Source organism: Schistocerca americana, chromosome 11, assembly GCF_021461395.2.
Source record: "Schistocerca americana isolate TAMUIC-IGC-003095 chromosome 11, iqSchAmer2.1, whole genome shotgun sequence".
Taxonomy (NCBI): domain Eukaryota; kingdom Metazoa; phylum Arthropoda; class Insecta; order Orthoptera; family Acrididae; genus Schistocerca; species Schistocerca americana.
Window position 1 is genome coordinate 169,755,759 of NC_060129.1, and position 11,626 is coordinate 169,767,384.

An 11,626-nucleotide genomic window follows, 5' to 3' on the forward strand; every position below is an offset into this window, starting at 1 on the left:
CTCCATGTTTTTTTTTGTTTTTTAGTGTCTACATTGTTTTGACCGCCGTTTTGATTGTATTCTCTGTGCCCCCTCTATGTATTACTTATTGTAAAACTCAAGGCTGAAGAGCGGCGTACTCAGCTGCTGACAGCCCGCCTTGTGTAAGGTGATAAAAATCACAATAAAGAAAAGAACAACACTATCAATACTTTCACACTTGTTCCATTAATTTAAACTAAAGCCAAATGAAGAACATAGGTAAACCGAACTTAATGGTTATTGTGTCGTTGAAACGAAATTTAGTCTGTGAGCTAGCATATCTTACGTAACAACTGAGCAGGTGGCAAAAAATAACGTAACTGATGGAAATAACCGGTTACTGAGAAGTAACGGTTACTGCGATAACCGTTCCTCTGATTCTTGCAGTTATTTCAATAACTGTTTAGTGTCAACAGTGCCTCGTGCCATCTATTGACCGAAGATCGTACTGCGCATTTGGAAGGCGTTCTATAGACCGTGGGAATAACTGTGAGACTGCGCGCCATCTGTTGATAAGAACTGTGTACTATTTCGTGGGCCTTCGTTACTTTTAGCATAAACAATTAAATAAAGTTAATGTCAGTGCCGTGGCTGATAGGAGCTGCAGTACAGGCATTAAGAAGTACAGTCGATCCCTTGAGCCACCGCCTTACATGCTAATTTAGCTTGGACGGGTAGTACTAGGAGAGTTACTACGGAATTCGAGCGACTATTGAAATAACTGTCAGAGATCAGTATTCTCCTCTGGCAGTTATCGTTATTGGCTCGCAGTTCTAGTTCTCTGGCAGTTATTGGGCTACCACCGCAGATAACCTGGAAGTTGGTAACGGAATAACTGTGTGTCTAGACGTTCCTGACTCGGTGACTTCTAGAGATGGGCAAAACTGTTCACTCCCTGAAATGAACTAGGTCTTTTTCATGACTCACCACTCATTCACAATAGAAAATAAATGGAAGGCACATTGCCCTTTAAACTTGGTTTATTCCAGTACTATACCTGTATTTTGCTCTTATTTGATCCTATTTTGAAGTAACACAGATAATGAGTAAGAATTTTGTATTGTTTATTGAAATTTCCACGATATGACAAAGTTTTTGATTATCGATTTATTTTGCACTATCGTTGTTTTTTGGGTGATCGGAAAATGTTGTAACTTGAGATTTACATTAACAATGTATTTGGCTATAACGTATTAAAATTTCATTAACCTCGTAGAAATACATCCCAAGCCATATATTTTTAAAGTGAACATTTCCTTCCGAAGACGCCCAAAATCGCAAAATCCGTACTACGATTAGAAAAAAAATATAAATTTGACTGTAAGACCAAAGTGCTGCATATAGCCTTATGCAGAATAAAACAAGGAAAATATTGGTGTATCACATTTTGCGATACGTTTATTGGTTCGCTCGTAATTAAAGTGTAAATTCGAGTGTCCATAATAAAAAATCCTATAATAAGAGGAGTCGTCAGGAACCTCATCTGATCAGTTTAAACAAATAAAAATAAAATAAAAACAAATGATGTATACATAACATAATTATACATATCGGTATTAGTACGAAGAACAATATCCAGAATAGACGAACTCCGATGCAGAGGCACTGAGTCAAGCTGGTCGAGCCGCGAGCTGTATTGCTGCGTGAGCTGAGACCGCAGAGACCAGAGTGACACCTGAGTTGCTTTGCTCGACGCTCTGGCTAGAGTTGAGAACAGTGGGGTGAGCGTTGAGCGGGCGAGTTCCGAGGGTGGGGGGAGCGGTGAACGGCCACCACTCACCCGCTCCGAGACAAATCGTCCGTTCTCTTGCTAGCAGGTTGTTGCAAGTAGTTCCTATGTTATCCGCTAGGTGGCTCTCTGTCCTGTTGCTCGCATCAACTGCCCAGAGGGCAGGACGTGCGACTGAAACGATCGCCGATGGAGTGCGATGCTAAGGTGCGCCAGACACTGCACGCGGCAGAGGAAGCACAGAGACGGCACGGCATATGTGAAACACAAAATCCAATGGGGCACTGCACAATGCAGGCAGCCAAGGCAGAAGCAGGGCAGAGGCCGGCGCCGGCTGTGTTGTGTGGCGTGCAGTGTGCTCTGACCAGCAGAGGCCCCGCTGACCTGCTCCGACTCTCTCTCTCTCTCTCTCTCTCTCTCTCTCTCTCTCTCTCTGCTGTGTGAAACGTTTGGAGCTACCGTTCTTTTTTTCTGAATCACTGATTGTTCACTCCTTTGAAAGATTCAACTCTATAAAACAGTTCAGGAGCGGATCGCCCATCTCTAGTGACTTCAGTTAAAGGTCATAGATCCCGGTGATATTTGCAGAGAGGATAGTAACTGGAGCGAACAAATATTTTCGTATGGTGGGCCATCGGGGAGAGGGGTTGGCAAATAATGGGAATCTATTGTCTCATTTCTCTGCAATTCTTGGTGTTCTGGAACAGGTGTCACTCTCTTTCCGGCGTTTGGTTGCGTTAGAGGGTATTGACTTTCGTTCCGCGTTCTTGTTTTTCTTTGTGTTGTTGCTATTACTACCAATAGTTGCCAACATCTAGAGGTCGAGGACAAGCGAAATGTGGTCATATTTCGAAACTCTTGATCGAGAGTTTGCGAAATGTACTTTGTGCAGCAAGAAATTATCGTACAAATCGACGACGACGACGAATTTAAAGAAACAGCTTCAGAAATCACATTTAATTGTGAATTTCTCTTCACAAAGACCTTCGGAGCTAGATTTGGGTGAGTAATGAAAAAAATATATTTATTGCAATTACGGTTATTTCAGTGCATGCATAATCATTTATTTTTTATTTTATTAATTTTTTAGAGATAAGAGCATGCTATACAGTGTGGTGCTTTGTGCATATTTACACGCAAGTTTTCATTTGTCGTGACTACTTAAGCTGTCGATACCACCGCACCTGTTTGCCTTGACATTTTCAAACATTAAATTATGTTGCATATGGTGCCGGAATACTTAATTATTTAATTCGAAGTTATTGTAGCAGGTGTAATAACGATAGTGCTAATAAAATGCCACTGGGTGATATATGAACTGTCGTCTCACAATTATTAGTAACTAATCGGATAGCGGATTGTATCAGTGCTCATTCCTGTGTATCATTTGTTTTTAACCCTGATGATGCCGGTGGGGGGGAATTAGATACTGTTTCATATTTTAAAATTTTGAAAAGGATAATTCTTTTTAATGGAGTCTTCAACTGAATTCCATAAATGTTTTAAATTTTGTCGTTAAACTTAACCCAAAAATTTGACATGTTAATAGGTACATGTGACTTTCCACAGTGACAGTCATATTGAATATTTTGAAGTTCAGGGCCCTACTTATACATCAGTATTTGTTTAAAATATGATATGTCAACAACAATTACGATATTTTTTTAGGGTGGAAATACAGTACCCTCCCTTCCCCCCAATACACGTTATTGAAAATGTGTTGGTGTTGCTAGGATTAAAGAAGAAATTTGAAGCTATAGTCATTACTGAAACTGAGTCAGTTGTCAACTTGTATGAAGTAAATGTTCAAGCTGCAAGTACCATGTAGAATACTGTACGCAAACATTGTAATATATATCACCAAAAATATGACATCATTTCTATTGTGCTTATGCTGATATGAAACCTATTTTTCTGTAGGTGAAACCCTTCCCGTAGGGGTGATCCTTGGCACCAGTAGTGTGGAAGAGGAGCAAACTGCTCCAGCCCCCTCAACTGACAGACGAGGAATGGAACATCTGCTCAGAACTCTGCTCTGTGTTGAAGCCATTTGCACAGGTTTCAACACAGCTTAGTGCTGAGTCATATCCTACTGGCAGCCAAGTAAGTTAAGCAGCTTTTTTCTTGCTAAAATGTTAGCTGTGGTATTACGGCATAATCATTTCTGAGATATTGTACTGTTTGTGTTATATTGAACTTATTCCAATTTTCAGGTTATTGTTCTGACAAGGGGATTATCATCAGCGTGTGCAGAACTTTTGAAAAGGCCATTTAACAGTGTGACAAGGACTGTCATTGAAGAATTAACAAAAGGCCTGAAGGACCGTTTCCACAATGTAGAGATGAGCAAGTCTATAGGAGTAGCCACTCTACTAGATCCACGCTTTATATCTCTTGTGTTTGAAAACCGAGTTGCAGCAGATAATGCAAAGAAACAGCTTATTGAACTAGTAGCATAAAAGATGGGTGACAGAAGACTGACAAACACAGGCCAGAGCCATGAAACTGTGTCAACTTCAACCACCACTGATCCCTTGTCAGTATGGGGTGTCTATGATGCAATTGTAAAGTCAACACAGCCCCAGGGCACTCCTCAGTCAGCTGCTATTGTGGAAGTACAAAGGTAAAACTGGTATCATTATAAATGAAAGGTGAACATGGCTGAAGGCGTCCAAAGTTGACAAACTTATATTTCTAAATATGAACAGTACTAACTCCTGAATTTCTTGTTACAGGGTACGTGTTATTTATTGTATGTAATGAGAGATTACTGGTGATTTATACCCCAAAATATGCTTTTCTTATCTTAGATGTTTGTTTCAGTAGTGGATTTGAGAGGCACACCAACACCAGCAGATGAGTCTCCGTTTAATACTTGAGATATTATAACAGTAAGGTAATTCTAGTTTGGGTACATTTTTGGCAGATTTGATCTCTCCCTTAAAATGGAGATAACTGTAGGGCATAGTATATATTTGTTATGCTAAATTAAAAGAGTACTAGTGGTTTTGTGTTGAAGTGTTTAATGTATATTGTCAGTCAGTAAGTCAGAGCACTTTGTTCCAGTTATAGCTCCAGAAGTCAGTCACCAGCAGCAGATGTCACACAGTTATAAAACGGGAAACTTGAAGAATAAGGTACTAGTGGTTTGGATACACATTTGGCAAATTTCACCTTTCACTTAAAATGAAGGTACAGTTACAGTCTTAAGAGTATACTGGCAAATGGTAACTCAAAGCTCTTTGTTCCTGTTACAGCTCCAGAAGTCAGCAGCAGCAGCAGACGTCACACAGCCATAATGCGAGAAGCTTGAAGAATAATGTGGTAGTGGTTTGGATACATATGACATATTTCACCTTCAGTTTAGAATTGAAGTTTGTTTATATTGGCAGGTGGTAACTCGGAGCTCTTTGTTCCAGTTATGGCTCCGATAGTCTTCCAGCAGCAGCAAATGTTACACAGTCCTATAGAGGCAAACTTGAAGTATGAGGTAATAGTGTTTTGCATAGAATGGCAAACTTAACCTTTCACTTAAAATGGAGGTACATTTGCACTGAGTTTAATGTTATGACATGTGAATGGATTACCGGTGATGTATATGTAAATACTGGAATTTGTAACTTAGAACTTAATTTCAGTATCAGCTTTGAAATTTGGTCACTGGATACAACTATATTATCTTTCATGTTGATAGCAGTAATCATCAGATTGCAATCCAGTTTAGTACCTGTGAGGCATGAGATGTCAAAAATACTTGTGGGTTATTGGTAGCCTGTGTCAAGGCATGTGGCACCTCAAAGTTTGTAAGTACAGTAGCATTTTGTTTTCTGCTTTACTTAACAATTGTTAGCTGAAGCACCCATTCTGGCATTCAATTATTTTGAATTTCAAGTTTCTTAAAATGATACTGACATCAGTTTCATGTGTGTTAACACTAATCCGTATATTATTGTTAATATATGCTGCTATTTTCCTCAGATGTTAACTGAAATTGTTTTATTGTAATGATAACACTTCATCCTTTGCAGACTTGCAGTATAGGTTACCTGCTGAGAAATATTTACTGGAAGAAATGGTTTCTTTGAATAGGACCGAAAAGAATACCACTGAAAATGCCAAACGTGGATTGGTGAAACCTCTTGTGCTCAATACTAAATTTCATTTGCAAAACTCGGAAGTTTTCCTATCTTTGTGGTGGAACACAACAAATTCTCATAATTTTGCTAGTTTGTATTCTAGAAGGGATGCCAGAAATGGAAGAGTATAATTTTTATTAAATCAGGCATTAAATGTAAGTAGGTTGGAGTACAGAAAGGGTGCAACTGGCCTTCCCCACTGAGGTGCTCCAACATGCATTTGTACTGATGTGCAGGTGGTTATAACACTGGTATCAAACTGCACGGTACCCACTTACTAATGTGACATACCCTTGCATGATCTGCTGCAGACAGCAAGAAATCCGCTACTGCTCTTACTACCTGTCCAACAGTTGTGGAGGATTTTTTCCCGTTGGTGCTTGCCATGACATGTTTTGCCCTCTGCCCTTAAAATCTCAATTCTTGTTACATTTTTCATCCATTTTCTATCTCCTGATGGACCTGTATTGAATAAAAAACTAACCAATGCAGAGGTGATTGTAGAACTTTTGCTAGTGGCAGTGTGGAGGGGCTCCACTCTTTAAAAAATAAAATTACATTGTGGGACATGGAATTATTATTAGAGGCTTTCATGGACATTTTGTTTACTGAAAAAGTCAGTCATTATCTGAGGTATTTAAATGTTAACTTCAAACCTAAAACTGCATCAAAAGATAAATTTCAGTAATTCTTAAAAAAAGTTTCAGTATCTTGATTCACATGCTGGACCCTCCAACTATAAAAAACAGTGTTTTGCAGAGAACAGCTATTCAGATGTTAACATCCCAGAATTTGTGTAGAAGGTATCCCTTACATTATTAGTTTCATTGTGGTCACACTCTACAGTGTAGTGTTATCAGCATACAATAGAAGTTTGAAGAACATATTAAATTAATTGCTAGACATGCCTTCAGTGAATATGTTTACTACTAATGTGAGTCAGCTAAGTAGTTGCTGCAAGTTTTTATGTTGTTTCTAAAGTGTCTTTAGACAAGGATATTTCTGCTGTTTGTTTCCTGTTCTTCTGTTTCAGATAACTACTCATATATGCAGCAACTGCTGAAGCAGCCTCTGGCGGTTTATTGAAGTTCCGTGAACAAAGTGTTGTGTGGTCTGTTTGTGTAAAGTGATAAAGAAAAATGTTAAAGTGTAATTGCATATGTAATTGTGTATATATTTAATCATTATTTTTGCTAGTTGTAAGATCTATTTTCATGTAAATCAGAGAACATTGTATAATAGGTAACAACCGAATGAGGCAGTGTAGCTATTAACAGCACTGACCTCATATTCAGGAGGATGGGGTTCGCTGTGTCTGGCCATCCTGATTCGGGTTTTCCTGGATCGCTAAGGCAAATGCCGAGATGGTTCCTTCATCAAGGCCACGGCTGACCACCTGTCCCACCCTTAAAAAGATCCTTTAAACATTGTGTATATACCCATATTTTGAATTATTGATGTTTGTTGTATTATGTTGAGATATTCTTGGATGAAATAAAAAAGTTTATACATTTGTATTTGTGGTCACATGTTAAATTACTGAGAAAATTGCAGAGTGGTTATGGCACCGAATTTGCATTCAGGTGCATTGGGATCCTTCGTCTGTTTGAACATCCTGATTTACATTTTATGTGGGTTCCCTAAATTCCTTTAGGTAAATACTTTTGTTGGTTCCACTGAATAGGCCATAGCAGATTACCTGCCATTTCCAATCTGAGTTTCTGCTCAGTCTCTGACATGTTAACTATTTATTCATTCTCTTGATAATGCTGCAATGTTGTAAGTGTTCCATATCATTGTGGAAAAGTCAGAATAAAATTGATCTCACATGTACATACATTTGTGTTGGTTACCATTTTTTGTTTTAACTTATCTTCCTTTCTTTTGTTCCCTGTACTCTTAAGTAATTTGATGAAAACCCATGAGCTCAAAGACGAGCACTTACTACCATTTTAGGATATATTTTATGTACAAATATGGTAATCTCTTATGTGGCATGGTAATGTGTCTTTGTTGAGGTGATATTACTGTCTCATGAACATAGGTATCTTACATAGAACATACAGAAAGTAAACAGCTGTGCAGTAACCTTGTAAGAATATATCTTAATTTTGGGGCAGGATAGGAAACTCATCTCAAGTGATACATGCATCACATCTCTACCTTCTCAAGAAATGTCAATTTGTGGCACTACTGTGAACACAAACACTTGCTGTCTCATACATAGTATGGAAAGCTATGAAATATAGTAGTGTGTATGCAACATGTTAATACTTTCTAGGGATTTTAAACTTACTGAAATGCCTTGAGTATTGGCAGTGATCTAAAAATGGAACATAGTTGAGTATCTTCTCCAAGTATACCCCATCACTAATGCTTGGTAGCATCATGATGAAAAAGTGGCAGTGCTGTATCAGGTCAACTTGAATACAAAGAAACTTATGTAATTTGGTGAAACTTAGCTTTGTGGCATTAGCGAGAGAAAAATGAGTTTTCTCAGTTTGCACACATCCATTGCAAATAGGCTTTTTTTCGTTTAATTAGTTTTTGGCCATTGACTTTGAAACATTTTATACATAGTTTGGAGCATATCACTTTTATGCAGGAACATTGTCCAGTGTACACTTCAAACATATGTATTGCAATTGAAGCACTTCACGGAGGTATATTTGGCATGAATACATCATGCTTACAATAATCACGTCAAATACTTTGTCAGTGTATTGAAATAAAAGTATAGATTTACTTACATTTGGGCCTATTAGCACTTGTGCATACTACATGAACGTTTTTGAATAAAATATGCTTTTTTGTTTTCAAAGAGCTCAAGTCAGTTCATTTTCTATTATGTTACGCAACACTGAAAAACTCTGTCAGGTGCACTCATTGCTACGTTGAGGTTGTTATATGCAAGACTTAGCCCTTCATTTTGAGTGCTCATCTTGTCTTGTTCATTAATTGGCCCTACCTATTCAGACAGTTAACTGTCATGATATTAAACTGCAAAAAGATCAAAGCAGGCAGCTGGCATTGACAGATGAAGTGTTTAGAAAGGATTCATATTATTGCAAAGCGTGGAATCCACAGGTAAAGCATTCCCCAGGAAAGGAAATTTTGTCCAAGGTAAGTGATCTTAGATCTTTATGTAGATTGCTGTTCTTATTCCTAGTATTGATACTATGTATTGTGCTATTGGTTGGAAATACTTGCAACAAATTTCATTAAAGAATAAATATACTATATAGCAGTGGTTAGAATATGAAGTTCCTTGAACAGAACATGGTGTTCTTTTATTTATACCACAAACGATTTTTATTAGGCCTAGAGGCTTTTACATGCTAAAAACTTTTGCCCCGTTGATCAGTTACCCCAGAATATGATCCCTTATGACAGAACAGAATAAAAGTATGTTAACTTTCTTACATTTGTGTCTCCTACATCTGACACCATTCTAACTGCAAATACAGATTTGTGTAGGAGCTTTAGCAATTCTGTGGTAAGCCCTTCCCAACTGAATTTATAATCGAGTTATAATCTCAGAAATTTAACACTGTCGATCTTTTCGATCTGCATGTCTTTATATGTTATGGGATTACAGAACCTTACGTCACGGGTCAAAGCAGGCGGGTGGAATCGGACGCTTCCATTCATCCTATGTTATACACATGCTGCAGCTGGAGAAATCGAGTAGTTTTCCAACTAGCGTACTCACACTTTCAACCATATGACTATCTTTTAGAGGAGTAAACGAATCTTTCACATTACGTATATTTTTGTGTTGTATTACAATGCAGTACACTTATTCTATTAAGTAAACAACACAAGAAATTAAGCTTCGAATTTAACCTAAAGTATTCAGTTAATATATTTCTTCAAACTTAAAAACGCACGTTGTTAACAATTTACTTAAACAGTGCTGTGGCGAAGTTCCGCGTACTTTCTGTTGCAACTGGGAGGATAATATTTCTAATAGCGACCGATAACCTACATACATATAATATGAAACACTAATAATCGTTCTAACATCAACTAAAATATACCCGGAGTTCATTAGCTAAGGTTATGACACGATTCATACGACATTCCTGCCATTTCACACTACTCGCAGCTATACTGATAACTATTAACTAAACTGATGAATTCCATGTATGTCGTTATTTAACTGTCGGAGTATTCAGTATTCGCTAGCGAAAAATGACTTGGCAGTTAATAATAACCGTTAAAGATTATCAAAAAATAACTGACACTGTGATATCTATTATAACGATATTGATATACTATCTACTACGTTCATGCAAATTATGGGCATGTATAATCACCATGCCTTTCAAAAATTTGTTAATGTAAGACTGGATATCATGACTGCAAACGCATGTCACATGGAATTAGAATGATTGTATATGTAGAACATTGTACGACATATATTGCTAGGTATGAAGTATTCACTTCATAATTAATTGGAATATACATGCGATTATAGCAGCAGAGTAAAAACTGTTAAAGCGAGGGACTTCTTTATTACATCCATCATCTGCCTGCAGAACCTATAATTGCAAACAGAAATGAAATATGAAGAATTTAAATCGTTTGGAGTGAAGCTCAGAACCGCAGTGTTGCTAGATGTTACCGACAGATGGCACCCTAATACGCTGAGTGAGAAAGTGTTGCGGGTCTCTCATTCGCTTTGCTACAGCCAGGTCCACACGCAACGATCTATCTGCGCAGACATCGGCGCAGGTGTCTGTACATGCAAAAGATCGCTGCAAATGTGGTGTGTTCACACGACACAAACCTCAATCTACTACTCGCCCGCCATCTATCAAGGTAGAAAAGAAATATCACTGGCAAGCGACTACGCTCCCCGTAAACGTCAAAAATTTAATTCAGTTATTTTGAAATATAGAAATAGAGGAAGTTCTGTTGTGGTCTGTGTTCGCAACTTGTGTTGCAAAAAACATTCAGACCAGCCACAGGAAACAGAGAAAGCCGTCAAATAGGTGTAGACAGTGGCTGCTAAAGCGAAAGCAGTTTTCTCACGTAAATTTACTGCAAGATTTGCAGGGCGAACATTAAGAAAGCCAAGCAGATCCATTCGAGGGTTGGATTCCCTCACTTCCTCATCGAGGACTCGCACTGCCTGGGCTACTCCCAGGGTGTATCTTCGACGTGGAAGCGCCCCCAACCGTGCTTGTCGCGTTGTTGCCCGTCTGCACGCCGCCGCCGCCGCCGCCGCCGCCGCCTGGTCGCCGTCTGCCGGTGCTCACCGCTTCCTCTTCTGCCGCCACCACCCGGTCGCCGCTTCTTCAGCCGCCGCCGCCGCCGCCGCCGCTGTCGCCGTCTCTTGGTGCTCGCCGTTTCTTCTGCCGCCGTCTCTCGGTGCTCGCCGCTGCCGCCGTCTCTCGGTGTTCGCTGCCGCCTGCGATCATGGACGCCCCAACTACCACCATCATCTACACCTCTCCTTCACCTGCCCCCACTGTAACGTCATGGAGTGCTTCCTCTGGGATTCACCCGTCTCATGCACCTCCCCTACTCACAGTCTCCTCCCCATCTATCTCCTCTCCATCGATGTATCCCCACCTGTACGTCACTCCCGCTCCTACCCCTGCTACTGCCCCTGCTGCTTCTCCCGCTCCTGCCTCTGTCCCTGCTCCCAACCCCCCTCCTGCTCCTGTCGCCCGCCGAGACGACTTTCCCCCTCTCCCCCCTGCGACTACCACTGCTTCCCCTGCCAGAGTCT

General features: G+C 39.5%; 1 long non-coding RNA gene across 1 annotated transcript; it reads left to right on the forward strand.

Annotated features, from left to right (window-relative positions):
- The first annotated feature begins 4,582 nt into the window (after positions 1-4,582).
- LOC124553570 lies at positions 4,583-5,265 on the forward strand. The gene is made up of 3 exons (XR_006968061.1): positions 4,583-4,646; positions 4,817-4,887; positions 5,008-5,265. It is a non-coding gene; the product is annotated as an uncharacterized LOC124553570 (long non-coding RNA).
- Positions 5,266-11,626: the final 6,361 nt, after the last annotated feature.